General features: G+C 41.0%; 1 protein-coding gene across 1 annotated transcript in view; it reads right to left on the bottom strand.

Annotated features, from left to right (window-relative positions):
• The window catches only part of wu:fb95e10 (flocculation protein FLO11), a 57,280-nt gene extending 56,924 nt beyond the window's left edge, over positions 1-356 (bottom strand). The window contains exon 1 of the mRNA XM_041817535.1: positions 47-356. The gene's annotated coding sequence lies outside the window, so the exon portion shown is untranslated. The remainder of the gene's footprint in view (positions 1-46) is intronic.
• Positions 357-16,081: the final 15,725 nt, after the last annotated feature.

Raw genomic sequence — 16,081 nt, 5'->3', positions numbered from 1 at the left:
GACGTTAGCATGCTAGCTAAAGCTAAAACAAACCTCTCCTTCTTACCAGTCAGTGCCGCGGCGTGCTAGCAAAATCCTCTCCCAGCTACGCCCTGTGTTAGCAGCAGCACACCCCGACTGAATCCTCGAGTAGGGAAAAAAGAAAGTGAGGATAAAAATGAAACCGGGAGGAGGAAGAAAAAAACGGGAAGAGCACCGAGAGCTGAGCTGAACGGAGCGAAGAGAGAGCCGAGCCGACGGAACAGAAACTTGTGAGTCTCGAGCGCCGCTGTGTTTCTCAAGTGATGCGCGTTCACTGAAAGGAAGAAAGGAGGAGAATGAAGCTCCACTCCGCTCAAATTCACAAACACGATAGTAGACCGGAGGACGGATGGAGGGACAGGCGGAGGAGAGACCGGGGCTGCCGCCTTCAGGGCACCCGGAGAATGTCGGAAACATTAACACCTGACATTTTTGTAGCATGTTCGTATTTGTAGCATTAAAAACGACATTAAAATAGTAGTTAACCATCGAAAATGAAGCTATCCCTCTTAGTGACCAATGTAACTGAACAGTTTGAAAATATGGGAAATATGTCAAAGTGTATTGTGGTGAAACTGGTAAACATTTATACAGCCATGATGAAAAATATGAAAAGAGAATTAGCTTAGCATTGACTAGCCATAAGCTAGGCAAGCTCTTGCCAAAAGATAACAAAATTCTTATTTTTACAGTCTTTGTCATACAAATCAGTAAAGCTTAGCTGTACTGGTTAATATGCCACTTACATGCAATTCAAAAAAGTTGGGGTGCTGTGTAAAATGTAAATAAAAAGAGAATGCAATGATTAAATCCCAAAAATACAGATTTTATTCACAAGCGAGCATAAAAATATCAGATGTTGAAACTGAGACATTTAACCTTTCATTAAAAAAATTACCTCTTTCTGAACACCTCAAAAAAGTTGAGACGGGATAACAAAAGGCTGGAATAGTAAGAGGCACTAATATAAAACAGCTGGAAGAGCATTTTCCAACTAATTCAGCTCATCGGTGACAGGTCAGTAACATGACTGGGTATAAAAGGAGCATTTTAGAGAGGCAGAGTCTCTCAGAAGTGGAGATGGGCAGAGGTTAGCGTTATTAGCAATGCACAAAGGCCTGCTTAAAGATAAAGAGGGAAGTAAGAGGCTTGGATTTATTGTTCAAAAGTTATTTAACCTTTATGATATGTGTCACTTCATGTTGTATAGGTCTGGCTCCCTGCATGGATTGATGTCCCATAACTATCAGCCAATCAGCACTGAGGCCTGGGTGGCACTGACATATTTGTTTATTTGTTTATTTAATTTGGATGCTGTACCCTAGAGCACAGCTAGTCTCCCTGGGGTCCAGGCTAAAAACAAACATTTACAGGCATATCATATATACATTTAACTTTACAAGAAAGCAGCACAGTCTGTGCAAACCATCACATATAGGAAAGAGAATTACAATCGAAGTTCACAGAAATACAGAAACTTAAAATGTCCATTGAAATTATACAATAATTTCTGTCAAAGATAAAACAAATGTCACCCACAAAACATCAACACCAAGGTTAGGTTAAGAGAACTACAATCACTCTGTCTATGGCTAGTGTCCTACAAATATGATAGGAAGTGTACAGCATCACTTCCTGTTTTGCTGACAAAGTGCTAATTTTTTTTTTAACATACAGTTTTCCTTTTGTTGCATTTAGTACTTTTTTTGCCATAACAAATACATATTGATTCCAAATTTTGGTTTTCGGTCTCATGCACTACTAATGATTGGCAGTGAAACTGGCCCATAAAAACCAGTATCGGTTAATATCAACCCTTGGTCTGTAAGCATCTGGGAGATGAGGAGACCAGAATGTTGTCCCATTCTTGTCTGATGTAGGATTCTAGCTGCTCAACAGTCCTGGGTCTTCTTTGTCAGATTTTTTGTTTTATCAGGAAAAACATTTTCTGTTGATGAAAGGTCTGGGCTGCAAGCAGACCAGTTAGGCAGCCGGACTCTCCTACGATGAAGCCATGCTGCTGTGATGGATTGCGGCATTGACTTACTGTTATAGTCAAGGCCTTCCCTGAGGGATGCAATGGCCTGATGGTCCCGCTCTTCTATAGGCTGCAGGACTGTGCATCTGTGGTTTCTAAAAAGGCTTTCAACAGTTTTCCATTTAAAATGAGATTTGGTGCTGAGAAGATGGCAGCATTTCTGGATCCTGTTCTCATATGGCTTCTTATTTACATTATCCAGCTTTGATGACCAGCTTTACTTCTGAGAGACTCTGCCTCTCTAAAATGCTCCTTTTATACCCAGTCATGTTACTGACCTGTTGTCTATTAACCTGTTAGTTGCAAAATGCTCATCAAGCTATTTTTCATGTCCCTGTTTTTTAGGTATATTGCTGCCAACAAATTCAAATTAGCAAGTATTTTTCATGAAATGGTAAAATATCTCAGTTTCAACATCTAACATGTTGTTCATGTTCTACTGTAAACAAAATATGAGTTTTTGAGGTTTTTATTTACATTTTGCATAGCGCCCCAACTTTTTTGGAATTGGGGTTGTATTATTATGTGAGACTTCCCTGCCGACCTCTGTACACCTCACATCCACAGGTATACAGCAAGTCTTCCATCCCTGTCAGTTCCCATGTCTGAATACTTTGCCTTTTTCTTTACCAGATCCCTCCGGTCTTCCCATGGGACGAGCTCATTATGGAACCATGTCAGGGCTGACGGTGGTAACAGCTAAAGTCGAGGAGCCTTGGCTGTCTCCCTGGGTCAACCAAGCTCTCCTAGTCCCATGCTGCCCATTCTGGGTTTTAAGGTGACGCTGTGGCTCCTCTCCTGCTTGGATGATGCAGAGGATGTGCTCTGAGGATTGTTACAGTTTGCTGTGGGATATCCTGGTGCAGATTGTGACAGTTGAAGGCTGCAGAACCTGGTCATGGAGCAACCAGTACCTACCCTCCCCCTAAGCTCTTCAGGTAAATAAAACTGACCTGGAAACACTTGAATTAAATTCACTGAGTGTGTCAAAGCACATATTTAAGTGGTCTGACTGGCACCTGGAAATTAATATGTAAGCTTAACTAAAGCAGTAATTAAGGACAGGGTGTTAATAGTTCATCTGGTATCCATGTCAGGTTAATGCCAGCCATGCCTAGAGGTGCTGACAAACCCAAATGAAATGCAGAAGTTATTAAACCATCATCAGTCACACCTGTTTGTTGAGTTCAAACATCCATCATGAGTGATGTCTCTGCGCAGCAGGGATCCACCCTGCAAAGCTTTCCTGGGTGTGTCAGTGAAATCAAAATAGTTATCATCAGAGAAAGATAGCAAACACTTAGGATTATGTTTATCAAGGCTGTGTCCATCTAGCTTCCTCTGTAGTCTAGGCCTGCTGATAGGATGGTAAATAGATGGAGGGTGAAATGGTTGTTCAGCGTGTCATGTGTGGCAAAGCTGGCACATCCTCACACCACCAAACAAGAAAGTACATGTGAAGAACACAGAGGCCCTGCCAGTCATCAAAGTGATCTGTATTTATATTTGTCTGATGATACTCAGGGTGTAACTGCCTTCTAAAAACATTTACCTAGATAGATAGATAGATAGATAGATAGATAGATAGATAGATAGATAGCATCTAAATGCAAGAAATACACTTACAGATCACTTTATTAGGTACACCTGTTCAACTGCTTATTAATGTAAATATCTAATCAGCCGATCACGTTGCAACACATTGGGCACATAGACATGGTCAACACAACGAGCTAAAGTTCAAAATGAGCATCTATATAGGAACGAAGGTTGAATTATAGAAACTGCCATGGATGTTATTGGTCTGTCAACCCTTTCACATTGTTTGTGCCAAATTCTGACCCTACCATCTGAATACGGCAGCAGAAATCCATTTCATCATGAAATCTTAGCTAATTCTGAATTTCTTGACAGCACCACATCTCAAAAAAGTAGGGATGGGGCAGCAAAAGGCTGGAAAAGTAAGTGTTACGAATGAGAATCAGATGGAGGAGCATTGTTCCACTAATCAGGTTAATTGGTAACAGGTCAGTAACATGACTGGGTATAAAAGGAGCATTTTAGAGAGGCAGAGTCTCTCAGATTTAAAGATCGGCAGTGTTTTCCCTATCTGCAAAAAACTGTGTCTATAAACTGTGTCTAAAAATTGTGGAACAATTTTGGAATAAAGTTCCTCAACACAAAACTGTGAAGGCTTCGAATGTCCCACCATCTACAGTCCATAATATCATCAAAAGATTCAGAGAATCTGGAGAAATCTCTGTGAGCAAGGGAGAAGGATGAAGGTCAATATTGGATTCTGGTGCTCTTGGGCCCTCAGGGGCCACTGCATTAAAACCGACCTGGTTCTGTACTGGAAATCACTGCATGGGCTCAGGAACACTTCCAGAAATCCAAACAGTCAGCCGTGCCATCCACAGATGACAGTTAAATCTGGATCATGGAAAGAAGAAGCCAAATGTGAACAGGATCCAGAAACACCATCATCTTCTCTGGACCAAAGCTCAATTAAAATGTACAGAAGCTAAATGGAAAACTGTTCTGTGGTCAGATGGTCAAAATTTGAATTTCCTTTTTTGAAAACAACACACGCTGTGTCCTGAGGACTGAGGAGCAGAGGGACCATCCAGCTTGTTATCCTGGCTCAGTTCTACAGCCTGCATCTCAGTGTTAATTTTGGCAGCTATTTTTAATTTTTGTCTTAGTTTTACTCTTTAAATGAAATGTCTTTTAGTTTTAGTCACATTTTAGTCATTTCTGCCCTTTTTAGTTTTAGTCGACAAAAACTCAAAAACATTTTACTCTAGTTTTAGCCCAAGCATTTATTTTCTTGCCTAAATCTGGTACTAAGTCATGGTAGTGTGTTCTCTGCTCTCTGCCAAACCTGGGGCCCCTGCTTTCTACAGCTGAGAGGCAGAATAGCTACAGCTTCGTTGTTTTTTCAGATTTACCCACTGTGGAGAAATATCACAGATTTTGAATGTCCAACAAAAACTAAAATACATTTTAGTGTAGTTTTAGTCATCTTGACAAAAACTAAACTTCATTTTGTCAGCTTTAGTCATCACAGATCTATTTTTGTTAGTCTTAGTCTAGTTTCTGTCATGGAAATAAAGGCTGTAGACAAACATTTTTAGTCAGAGTTTGAGTCGATGAACATTTACACTAGGCTGCATCTCTGATGGTATGGGGTTGCATTAGTGCCTATGGCGTGGGCAGCTCTAACATCTGGAAAGGAACTATCAATGCTGAAAAGTAGAGAGAGGTTTTAGAGCAGCATATGCTCCCATCCAGGCAATTTCTCTTTCAGCAAGACAATGCTAAACCACATACCACATCAGTCACAACAGCATGGCTTCACAGGAGAAGAGTCTGGGTCCTGAACAACCTTTCACCAATAGAAAACTCTTGGAGCATCAAAGAAGACCCAGGACTGTTGAGCAGACAGGAATGGAACAACATTCCTCTGCCAAAACTCCAGCTACTGGTCTCCTCACTTCCCCAGACTGTGTTAAAAGAAGAGGAGATGAAACACAATGGTAAACACGGCTCCGTCCCAACTTTTTTGAGATATGCTGCTGCCACCAAAATCAAAATGAGCTCATATTTTTAATGAAATGGTAAAATGTCTCAGCTTTAACATCTGATATGTGGTTTATGTTCTATTGCAAATAAGATATGGGCTAATGAGATTTTTAAATCATTGACTCCTGTTTTTGTGTACATTTTACACAGCGTCCCAACTTTTCTGGAATCAGGGTTTTATATATACAAGTGAAAAGTAGATAAACAGAGCCAAAAGTAAGACAGTGAAGCAGATTTGGCAGGAATAAGCTGCACTGAAAAGCTGAAACTATTGTAGTTTATATGTGTATGCATAGATTTAATAATAAGGCAGCAGTGGAGCATACCAGGATGATAAATAAAACTAAAATAGTGCAAACTAGAAAAAAACTTTCTTAATGTGCATGGTGTTGGTGATGAGTAAGGATCACACAGTTGCAGTGAGATCCCAGTTTTCAAAGTATAACCGTTTCATTTTAAAACCGCAGATACTGGATGTTACTACGGGTCCCTGAAGGCAGCATTCCTCACCAGCGCGCCATGCTGAAATTGAAAGGGATGAACAGCGAATAGCAGGGGGAACTCTGCTTTCTCTAAATGCAGCCAATCCCCTCCCAGGCTGGGGGATTATTCAAATGAAGGATGATGTCACCTCATGCAAGTCACCCTTCTCCCTCGCCCAAGTTCCTCCCGGCTGTCTGTTGCCCTCCCTTTAGGCCCCTGCACCCCCTTTTCTCTCCTCTTCAAACCCTTTTCTTCCTTTCTCCATGCCTCAGTGCACTCGGTGACACACACGCTTTAACGGTGCATTACTGCTGTCCCACATGCATCAAGTTGCCGGCATTGTCTGCCTTCTATGTGACTGTTGCATCCAGAATTTCAAATGTCTGAGCTCACTCCTGACCTGTTGATTGCAGAAAATGTTATTTTCTGTCTGATTCTGGCTCTAAAGAAGGGCTTACGTTGCTAATTCTAACTCAGGATTTGGTGCTGTCTGGGAAATGTAAATAAGACTGAAAGCTCCACTTATTTTTGACGTTTCTTTGTCTGAAGATTCAAATATCCTGCAAGCACCAGACAGGAGATAACAGAGAAGAGACAGTTGTCTGCAGGTTCAGTCTGTCAGGAAACAGAGCTGATTTTTTTCAGAAAGGATGACAAAGCCTGAAAGATAGAAAGATGGAGATCAACAGATACAGTCAGGTTGTTTTCTCTCAGTCTCAATCAGACATTGAGGGCGTTGTTTCTTTGCTCGCCAGCTTTTGTTTCTGTGTGCCGAGCTCCTCAGCAGAACTCGGCTTTTCATCAGAGGCAGTCTGGGTGGGCATGCCGCCTGTCTGCTCTCCTGTCTGTCTGCTTATCTGTGGGTCTGTCTGTCTGCGGCCGCCTGCCCCCGTCTGCATGAGCCGGGCTTTGTGTGCTGCTCAGTTGTGGACGGGCTTCTTTCATGTCCAGCCTGCGGTGCACTCTGCTCTTTCCAAGTGCTGCAGAGAGGGATTCAGTTCAGCGATTGCTTGTTTGAGCTCAGGGCAAAAACAACCAAAACATATGCACCTTTATCCTTGAAACATGTTTGATATGCATTATCTTTGTGGTGGAGTTTTGTTTGCTTTCTATTGAGATAGAGGAGAGGAGAAGCTTTTCTGTTGAACCAAGCTGAGGAAGAAGATTTACTTTATTAATCCCTTCAGGGGAAATTCAGTTTTTACACTCAGCTATTGCAGCACACATGCACGGATAGCATTGATCATCAACTGGTGGCCCGGGGGCCATATCAGGCCCCCCAAAGCTTCCTGTCCGGCCCCTGAAGGATCATTTAATTCAGAAAAGATGCTGTGGTTTTAAGATTATCCTTTGGCTTTAAATGTCTGCAGCTGTTAAATCCATCCCACAAACAATGAATATTGAAATAGTTTGAGAAATGACTTAACATTTGATCTTTTTTTACTAACTTTTACTGTCATAATTAGTAGATATTTAAAATTAGGGTTAAGGTTGGCAGAAGTGCTGCAAAAATGACTGGGTGAAGTGGTGAAAAGAGCTTCAAATGTGGCAAAATTGGTTAAAGAGGGAAAAATGGGCAATAAGTGTCATAAATTGGTTACAAATTACAAAACTAGTTAAAAAAAAACAATGAAAATGGATTAAAAAGTGGCAAAAATATAAGAGAAGTGGCAAAACTTGATAAAAGAGTGGCTCAAAGGGGATAAAATATGTGGGAAAAGTGGTTGAAATGGGTTAAAGACTGGCATAAATTTGGTTTAGGAAGCAAAAAGGGGCAAAAACTATCAAAAATTGGTTAAAAGTGGCAAAAATAGCCTGGCAAATTAGTGAAAAGGGGTTCAACAGTGGCACACAAGGGAAATAATTGTCAGGAAAGTTGCAAAAGGGGGTTAAAGAGTAGCAAAAAAATAGGTGAAAAGTAGCAAAAATTGGTTAAAAGTTGCAACTATTGTTAAAAGACGTAATGAAAAAGTGGCAAAAGTAAAAGAAAAGTGGCAAAAATTGATGAGTGGCACAAAGTGTATAAAACATGCAGGAAAAGTGGTTTAAAAGGTTTAAAGAATGGCTAAAATTGGGTTAAATAGGCAAAAAGGGGTTAAAATGAATTAGCTAATACTGGTATTAAATCACAGTTGTGGAGGGCCCATTCTCTGGGATTTTCAGGGGCCCAGCTAGTTCTGTTGTCAGGCCTGTCTCCTTGTGGCCTGCTGCATAATAGATAATAGAGATAGATCTCACTGGTAATGCCTAAAAATGTCCTGCGTTTTGAAAGAAAATACAAATACTAATAAAATAATTTGTTGGCCAGACCAAAATATTTATTAAATTTTTGTGTACTTGAAAGTCGGGCCCCCAGAGTTTCTGTCAAGACCAAATCTGGCCCTTGTGCAGATGTACTTGATGACCCCTGATGTTTAGGATCCTGTGTAGCTGCACTGATGGAGAGATGCTAGAGTAAGAGGCTGCTGCATTGAAGAGTGGTTTAGTCCTTTGGTGCCTTGCTCAAGAGCTCCTCAGCAGCACTCAGGAAGTGAACTGGCACCTCTCAGCTACTAGTCCAGTTTCTTAATTTGTACCGGCTTCAACTTGAATCCATGACTCTCCAGTTTCCAACCCAAGACTGAGCAACTGCCGCCCCTGACTTTTAGTGATAGAAACAAAATGACTGCTGATAACCATGCAAACTGCATAATACTCATAACACAATATCAATCAATCAATCAATTAATTGATATTTATTCTCAAGAAATCATTGAGGGGGCAACCCTCATATAGAATATCGATGAGTCACTAACAGAAGAAATTAAGACAAAATAAAGCACCTGAAAACAAAAGTGGACGTTAAAATCATCAAACCAAGATAAACACTGACCATGGGGTCTACATGATGAAGGCAGAACAATCAGAGAAAGGTTCAAACATAACAAAGGTAAAGGAAGTTGGGAGGTTTTAAATGAAATTTCAACTCTAATGGAGTTTCTAAGTTCCCTCCATGCATCCACAATGTCTAATCTATCGATACCACAATAAAAAAAAAGCATAAGCTTAAATGAAATTAGGACTGTCTGCATTACATGATTATCTGCAAATAATCAAGATCCATAAGTGCATTAAATTACCACTAATTTCGTGTTTTATTTTCTCTTTCAGCACACCTTAGTGTCAGTTTCCCTGCAGCCACAGTGATAAGTCCACCACGGCTCCTTAATGCAGGGGTTCTCAACCTTTTCAGCCTGCAACCCCCAAAATAAAGGTGCCAGAGACTGGGACCCCCACTGTGCCTGAAGGTGGCTGAACACAGACATGCACAATCAAGAATAGTCACGTGCAGACACGGCCGCCGATAAGGGAGCTAAAGGGAAGAGTGTTCTGGAGCCCAGCCAAGATGGGGAACCATGGAGGACAGCAAAATCATGACCCACTGTAAAGGTAAGCTGTAATATTTATATTTTATATTCAACCTGCATAATGACCACTCTTAATCAAATATTTTTTAATATTTTGTGTCGTAGTATATAGCCTTCTTAAAAATGTAAAAACCTTTGCTTTAAGACAGAATTAAAATGGCATAACAAAATGGCAAAAATTGATGAAAAAGGTGGTGAAATGGGATTTTTAAAGCAGCAGAAATGGGTTAAATGTGGCATAAATTAGATAAAAGTGTCAAAAAGTAAGCAAAAATGGCAATAACGGGTTAAAGTGGCAAAAACAGGCATAAAAAGTGGTAAAAGTGGATTAAAATGTGGCCGGGATTGGTTTGAAGTGGCAAAGTAAGGGTTAACTGAGGCAGAGAAATAGGCATAAATGGCAGAAATTGGATAAATTGGCAAAAATGGGCAAAATGGGCATAAATGCATTGATAAAAAGAGGTTAATAGTGGCAATAATGGGTCAGCAGGAAACAATTGGCATGAAGTGGCAAGAAATGGCAAAAATAGGCCGAAAAAGTGATGGAAAAGATTTAAAATAGACAAAAATGGGTTTTAATTAGCAAAAAATGTGTTGAATTGGTGGGAAAACTGATGAAAACGAATTAGAATGTGGCAAAATTGGTGTAAAACGGTAAATGTGTAATTTTTGTTTTTGTAATTAAACATTTTTTATGTTTTTTTGCATCATTAACAGCAAAAAGGTATTGACAACACAAATAATACAGACCACACTAAAGGTGGGTGGTGAATATTCCTCTATTCCTCCCAGCATTGTGAGTACTCTCACTACAATTTGCTGTCTTTCTCTGTGTTACGCTCTGACTCGTCTCCTCCGCCGGGCGTGCGTCTTCAAACTCTATAAACTCCAAAACTTTGAATAGAAACACCCTGGCGTCAGTAGAGCTCTATGGGCAACACTTTTTTTTTAATATATGAAGAAAAATCATAACTTTGGGCAAATTTGATGCTTCAATCTATAAAAATGTGACTATCAACTCAAAATAATGATGATAAAAATGATAAATGTCCTCAAAATGGACATTTTCCGAGGGTTAAAAGTTGGTAAAAGTGTTGCAGGATGATGCATCAGTTTTGGCTGATAACTTTTTGCTCTGTGACTCAGGATTTGGTAGATCTGTGTTCCCTGTTTTATATCTGTAACTGTCAGCTGAGCTGAATGTGCTGCCTGTCCTGGCCAGAGCACTCTTGTAAATTAGATTCTAAATCTCAATGAGATTTTCTAGTTGAATAAAATAAAATAAATAAGCTTAATCAATAATCCTTGTTAAAGCTCATAGCTCGACCTTTCTAACTTAGAAGTACTCAGAAAAGTCCTTAAGATTAACATGCAGCTGCAGAAATAAGTGCAGGGTTGATCTAAATATTCACCCAGTGGTTCAGCCTGACTGAAGTCTGACGGCCTCCTGCAGGAGATTTGATGTTTTATTCTCTGTAAACAAACAGCATGAGTGCAGGTGTTTGTGCATGTTCACTAAGGAGACCAGGAAGAGGGTGGGGGCTCTGATGAGGGTCTGATGCCTGTTGGCGTGGACGTGTTGGCACGGTCAGCCAGGCACAACAAAGAGAGGAAGGTTGTTTTTTTTTTATTTTTCACACAGGCGGTGCTGTGCAGCAGCGGAGACAGGAAGGGGCAGGGCCGTGTACCCCACCGCACAGTTCCTCTGTTATTTATCTTATTGTTTTTTCCCCCCTGGCCCTCGGTCCAGCTGGGACAGACTGTGCACAAAAAGAGCTGGCACTCAATCAGCTTCGATTGACAGACTCTTACACAACATTTGTTGTTCAGTCTTCAGCACGCTCTGAGTCGACTGCTGGACACACCCATCACCTCACACATGCTGCCATCTTTTTCTTCTCACAGATCAAACCCTTCTGAACACATAACGCTGCAGAGGTGTAACACTCTGCTCTCTAATAACAGCGGTATTATCACGTCTGGGCTGGGTGTGTGCGCATGAATAGCTGGCAGATACAGGTTAGCACACGTGGGTGCAGCTGCTGCACAGCATGGACAAAGTGCCAGCACTGAATATCATTAACAGGCAGGATGCTAACGCCCCCACAGGCAACATGTGAGGAAGCACGGAGGAAAATAAAGGCCGGAGGGAAGCCATTAGTGGATATCAGTAGGGCTGGGCAATGTATTGAGTTTTTAAGTCATTCCGATGTATTTTTAATGAGATGAAGGGTCAGACATGATTGTTTATATCCATGTTGATTTAAAGCAATAAAGGCCTCTCCTACTGCTCAGTAAAAAGACTGTGAATAGTAAGAATGACATCAGTGACCCCAAGATAATTGATTTGAAAGATTAAATCTAAAACCCTGATTTCAAAAGACTTGGGGCAATGTATGAAATTAAAAAAACATATTTTATTCACAATAAAACATAAACAACATACCAGATGTTGAAACTGAGACATTTTATCATTTCAGGAAAAAATACTAGATCATTCTGAATTTGTTGGCAGCAACACATCTCAAAAAAGTTGGGATGGAGCAACGAAAGGCTGGAAAAGTAAGCGGCACTAATGAGAATCAGCTGGTTGGAGCATTTTGCAACCAATTAGGTTAATTAGCAACAGGTCAGTCACATGCCCGGGTATACAAGGAGCATTTTAGAGAGGCAGAGTCTCTCAGGAGTAAAGATGGGCAGAGGTTCACCAATCTAAAATAAACAAATAAGATTGTGAAGACTTTAAATCTCTCCCTGTGCATGCGGGGGTTCTCTCCAGGTACTCCGGCTTCCTCCCAGCACCCAAAACATGCTTGTTAGGTTAATTGGTGACTCTTAATTAACTGTAGGTGTGAGTGTGAGCGTGCCTGCTTGTCTGTCTCTATATGTCAGCCTTGCGTTTGACTGGCAACCAGTCCAGGGTGTATCCCACCTCTCGCCAAATGACAGCTGGAATAGGCCCCAGCCTCCCCGTGACCCCTAACAGGATAAGCGGTATAGAAAATGGATGGATGGACTTTAAATCTCCCACCATCTACACTCCAGAATATCATCAAAAGATTCAGAGAATCTGGAGGAATCTCTGTGAGCAAGGGGCAAGGCTTGTAGCGCCACATTATGTAATAACGCTGCATTATGTAATAATGTAATAAATTTCAATTCATTATGTAATAACATCACATTTTGTAAGCCACTAAGCGGTTAGGGTTAGGGCAAGGTAGTTTGGTAGGCCATACCTTGGAGCCCACACTAAGTCCTATGGTTAGGGTTATTACATGATGCTGTGTTATTACATAATGTGGGGCTACAAGGCTGAATGTAAGTGTTGGATGCACATGAACTCTTGGTCCTCGGGGGCCACTGCATTAAAAACAGGCATGATTCTGTTCTAGAAATCACTGCATGAGCTCAGGAACACTTCTAGAAATCTTTGTCTGCCAGCACAGTTGGCCGTGCCATCCACAAATACAAGTTAAAGCTGGATAATGAAAGAAGAAACCAGAAACGCCACCGTCTTTTTGGGCCAAAGCCCATTTAACATGGACTGAGGCAAGATGGAAAACTGTTCTGTGGTCGGATGAAGCAAAATTTGGTTTTGGAAATCGCAGATGGCACATCCTGAGGACTAAGGAGGAGAGGGACCATCAATTTTGTTATCCTGGCTCAGTTCTAAATGCTCCATTGCTTTAGTGTTAATTTTGGCAACTGTTTTTAATTTTCATCTTAGTTTAGTCTTCAGATGAATTGCATTTTAGTTTTAGTCACATTTTAGTCATTTCTAGCCTTTTTAGTTTTAGTCTAGTTTTAGTCCATAAACAGTCCTCACATTTTAGTCTGAACTTTTAGTCCAAGCATTTATTTTTTCCCTGAATCTGGTTCCAAATCATGGTACTGTTTTCTCTGCCCCCTGTCAAACCTGGGGTCCCTGCTTTCTACAGCTGAGAGGCAGAATCGCTACAGATGCATTGTTTTTTGTCAGATTTACTCACAGTGGAAAAATATCACAGATTTTGAATGTCCAACGAAAACTATGTTACATTTTAGTCTAGTTTTAGTCATCTTGACGAAAACTAAACTTTGTTTTTGTCAGTTTTAGTCATCACAGATCTTTTTTTGTTAGTCTTAAGCTGGGCTTACACCAAAGGATTTTCACAGTCACAGACTAGAAACTGAAAGTCTTTAGTAAATTTTAGGAATCTTACTGGAGTCACGGCGTGCTCCCATCATCTTAAGTTTAAGGTTGTAATCTGCGCTGCGATCATATCAAACATGTTTGATATGATCGCAAGTCGCAGTGACGTAACACTATCAACAACCAACAGATGAGCTCTGACAAAACTGGAAACAGGATGCAGGTGTGAGCTGATAGTTTTCCAAGAGTCTTTTCCAAATCTTTTCAAAGTTTTCTGATGTATGGGAAGCATGAGACTAGTTTTTGTCATTGACAAAAAGGCTGTCGACGAACATTTTTAGTCAGAGTTTTAAGCTACCCATACATCAGAAGACTTTGAAAAGATTTGGAAAAGACTCTTGGAAAACTATCAGCTCACATCTAAAGACAAGTTTTTAGCTTATAGTCACAGCCTAGTCTCAGACTGAGATTTTACAAAAACTGTGAATCTTGCAGGGTCACTATTTACAAGACTACTACTATATTCTTTTAGCAATTTTTCCCATCATGAATGTTTTTTTTTTTTTTTCAAAGTCATGATATGTTGGACAATTCACATCGAACAGGCTGGGCTGATCTGCCCACAGCTCCACCAGCCTCTCCTCTTTCTGGATGGTCCATATTGGTTGGGACCTTCGACGTTTCACTGCCGGTGTTTCGTGTTCGTCCATGCCGCTCTGCGGCTTTTGTGGTTGTTTTGACCAGCAGGTTTCCTGTTTCTGGTTTTGTCAGAGCTCATCTGTTGGTTGTTCATAGTGTACGTCACTGCGACTTGCGATCATATCAACATGTTTGATATGATCGCGAGTCAAAGACTAGGAAAAGACTGATATAAAACAGCGCAGATTACCACCTTAAACTTAACGATAGAGATGACTGGAGCGCGATGTGACTCCAGTAAGATTCCTAAAATTTACTCAAGACTTTCAGTTTTTAGTCTGTGACTGTGAAAATCGTTTGGTGTAAGCCCAGCATAAGCCGACGAAATTAACACTGGGTTGCACTTGTACCTATGGCTTTGGCAGCTTACACATCTGGAAAGGAACTATCAATGCTGAGAAGTAGAGAGAGCTTTAAGAGCAACATACGCTCCCATCCAGACAACGTCTCTGTCGGGGAAGGGCTTGACTATTTCAGCAAGACGATGCTAAACCACAACTGTCACAACAGCATGGCTTCACAGGAGAAGAGTCTGGGTCCTGAACTGTCTGCAGTCCAGACCTTTCACCAATAGGAAACATTTCGGGCATCATGAAAAGAATGCCCACCAAAGACTCGCATCTAAAATGTTACATCAGACAAGAATGGGACAACATTCCTCTCCCAAAACTCCATCAGCTGGTCTCCTCACTTCCCCAGACCCCAGAAGAGATGAAACACAATGGTAAACATGGTTCCGTCCCAACTTTTTTGAGATATGTTGCTGCCATCAAATACAGAATGAGCCAATATTTTTCTATGAAATAGTAAAAAGTCTCGGTTTCATCATCTGATATGTTGTTTATGCTCTACAGGGAATAAAATATGGGTTTGTGGGGTTTTTGTTTATACAGCGCCCCAACTTTTCTGGAATTGAGGTTGTAAATGAGGCTTTATCATGCCCTCTATTTTATTCACTGCATATCCTGTCAGCTGGGATTGGCTGAGAGGTGGTGTACCCTAGACTAGCCGCCAGTCTGTCTCTCTCTGTCACCCGGCGCTGACAAATAGAGACAAACGAGCCGCTGCACTCACAGCCCTCAGACCTCTGGGCGGTTTAAAGCCACCAGTTAACCTGACCAGCATGTCTCTGGACTATGGGAGAACCCACACACACATGCACACTGAAACATCCTTACTGTCTAAGATATATTTGCATCTTAGTCTTATTTTTCATATTGCATCGATCTAAAAGGGGCGGGGCTTACACAGAGACCTTTTATTGTGGCTATCATTTGTTGTTTCTTTTAGCAGTAATATCTAGGTGTGATTTTAGTCAGTATTGCCCGGCCCTAGATGTACATATCATTCTGCAGCATGTAGGCCAGACACAGACTGTGTACATGCAGTACATTTGACTTAATCTGCACAGATCATCAACAGCAGCATGATTTTAATGCAAATTCAGATTAGAAACCCTCTTAACCTGCAGCCTGGATGTTGTATTTGCAGAGTTGCTTTAAAATGCGGTTAGCCAGGATGAAAAACCAGCTGTACGCCTCTGCCCTGCTTTCTTCTCTCTCTGTGGGACTGTTTAATCAGCTTTAACCCTGAAACCTGATGATGTCCAGAGCATGCAGACTGATTGTAAGTGCTCGGTCTTGGGCCTGGTAGCATCCTGGAGTAAATAATGCATGCTCGTACTGAGGATATTGGACAGCTTTACCACTCCTCTGC

The sequence above is a fragment of the Cheilinus undulatus genome, linkage group 21 (genome assembly GCF_018320785.1).
Source record: "Cheilinus undulatus linkage group 21, ASM1832078v1, whole genome shotgun sequence".
In the NCBI taxonomy this organism is placed as follows: domain Eukaryota; kingdom Metazoa; phylum Chordata; class Actinopteri; order Labriformes; family Labridae; genus Cheilinus; species Cheilinus undulatus.
The sequence above is the reverse complement of the archived record's forward strand: the minus strand, read 5'-3'. Positions and strand labels throughout refer to the sequence as shown.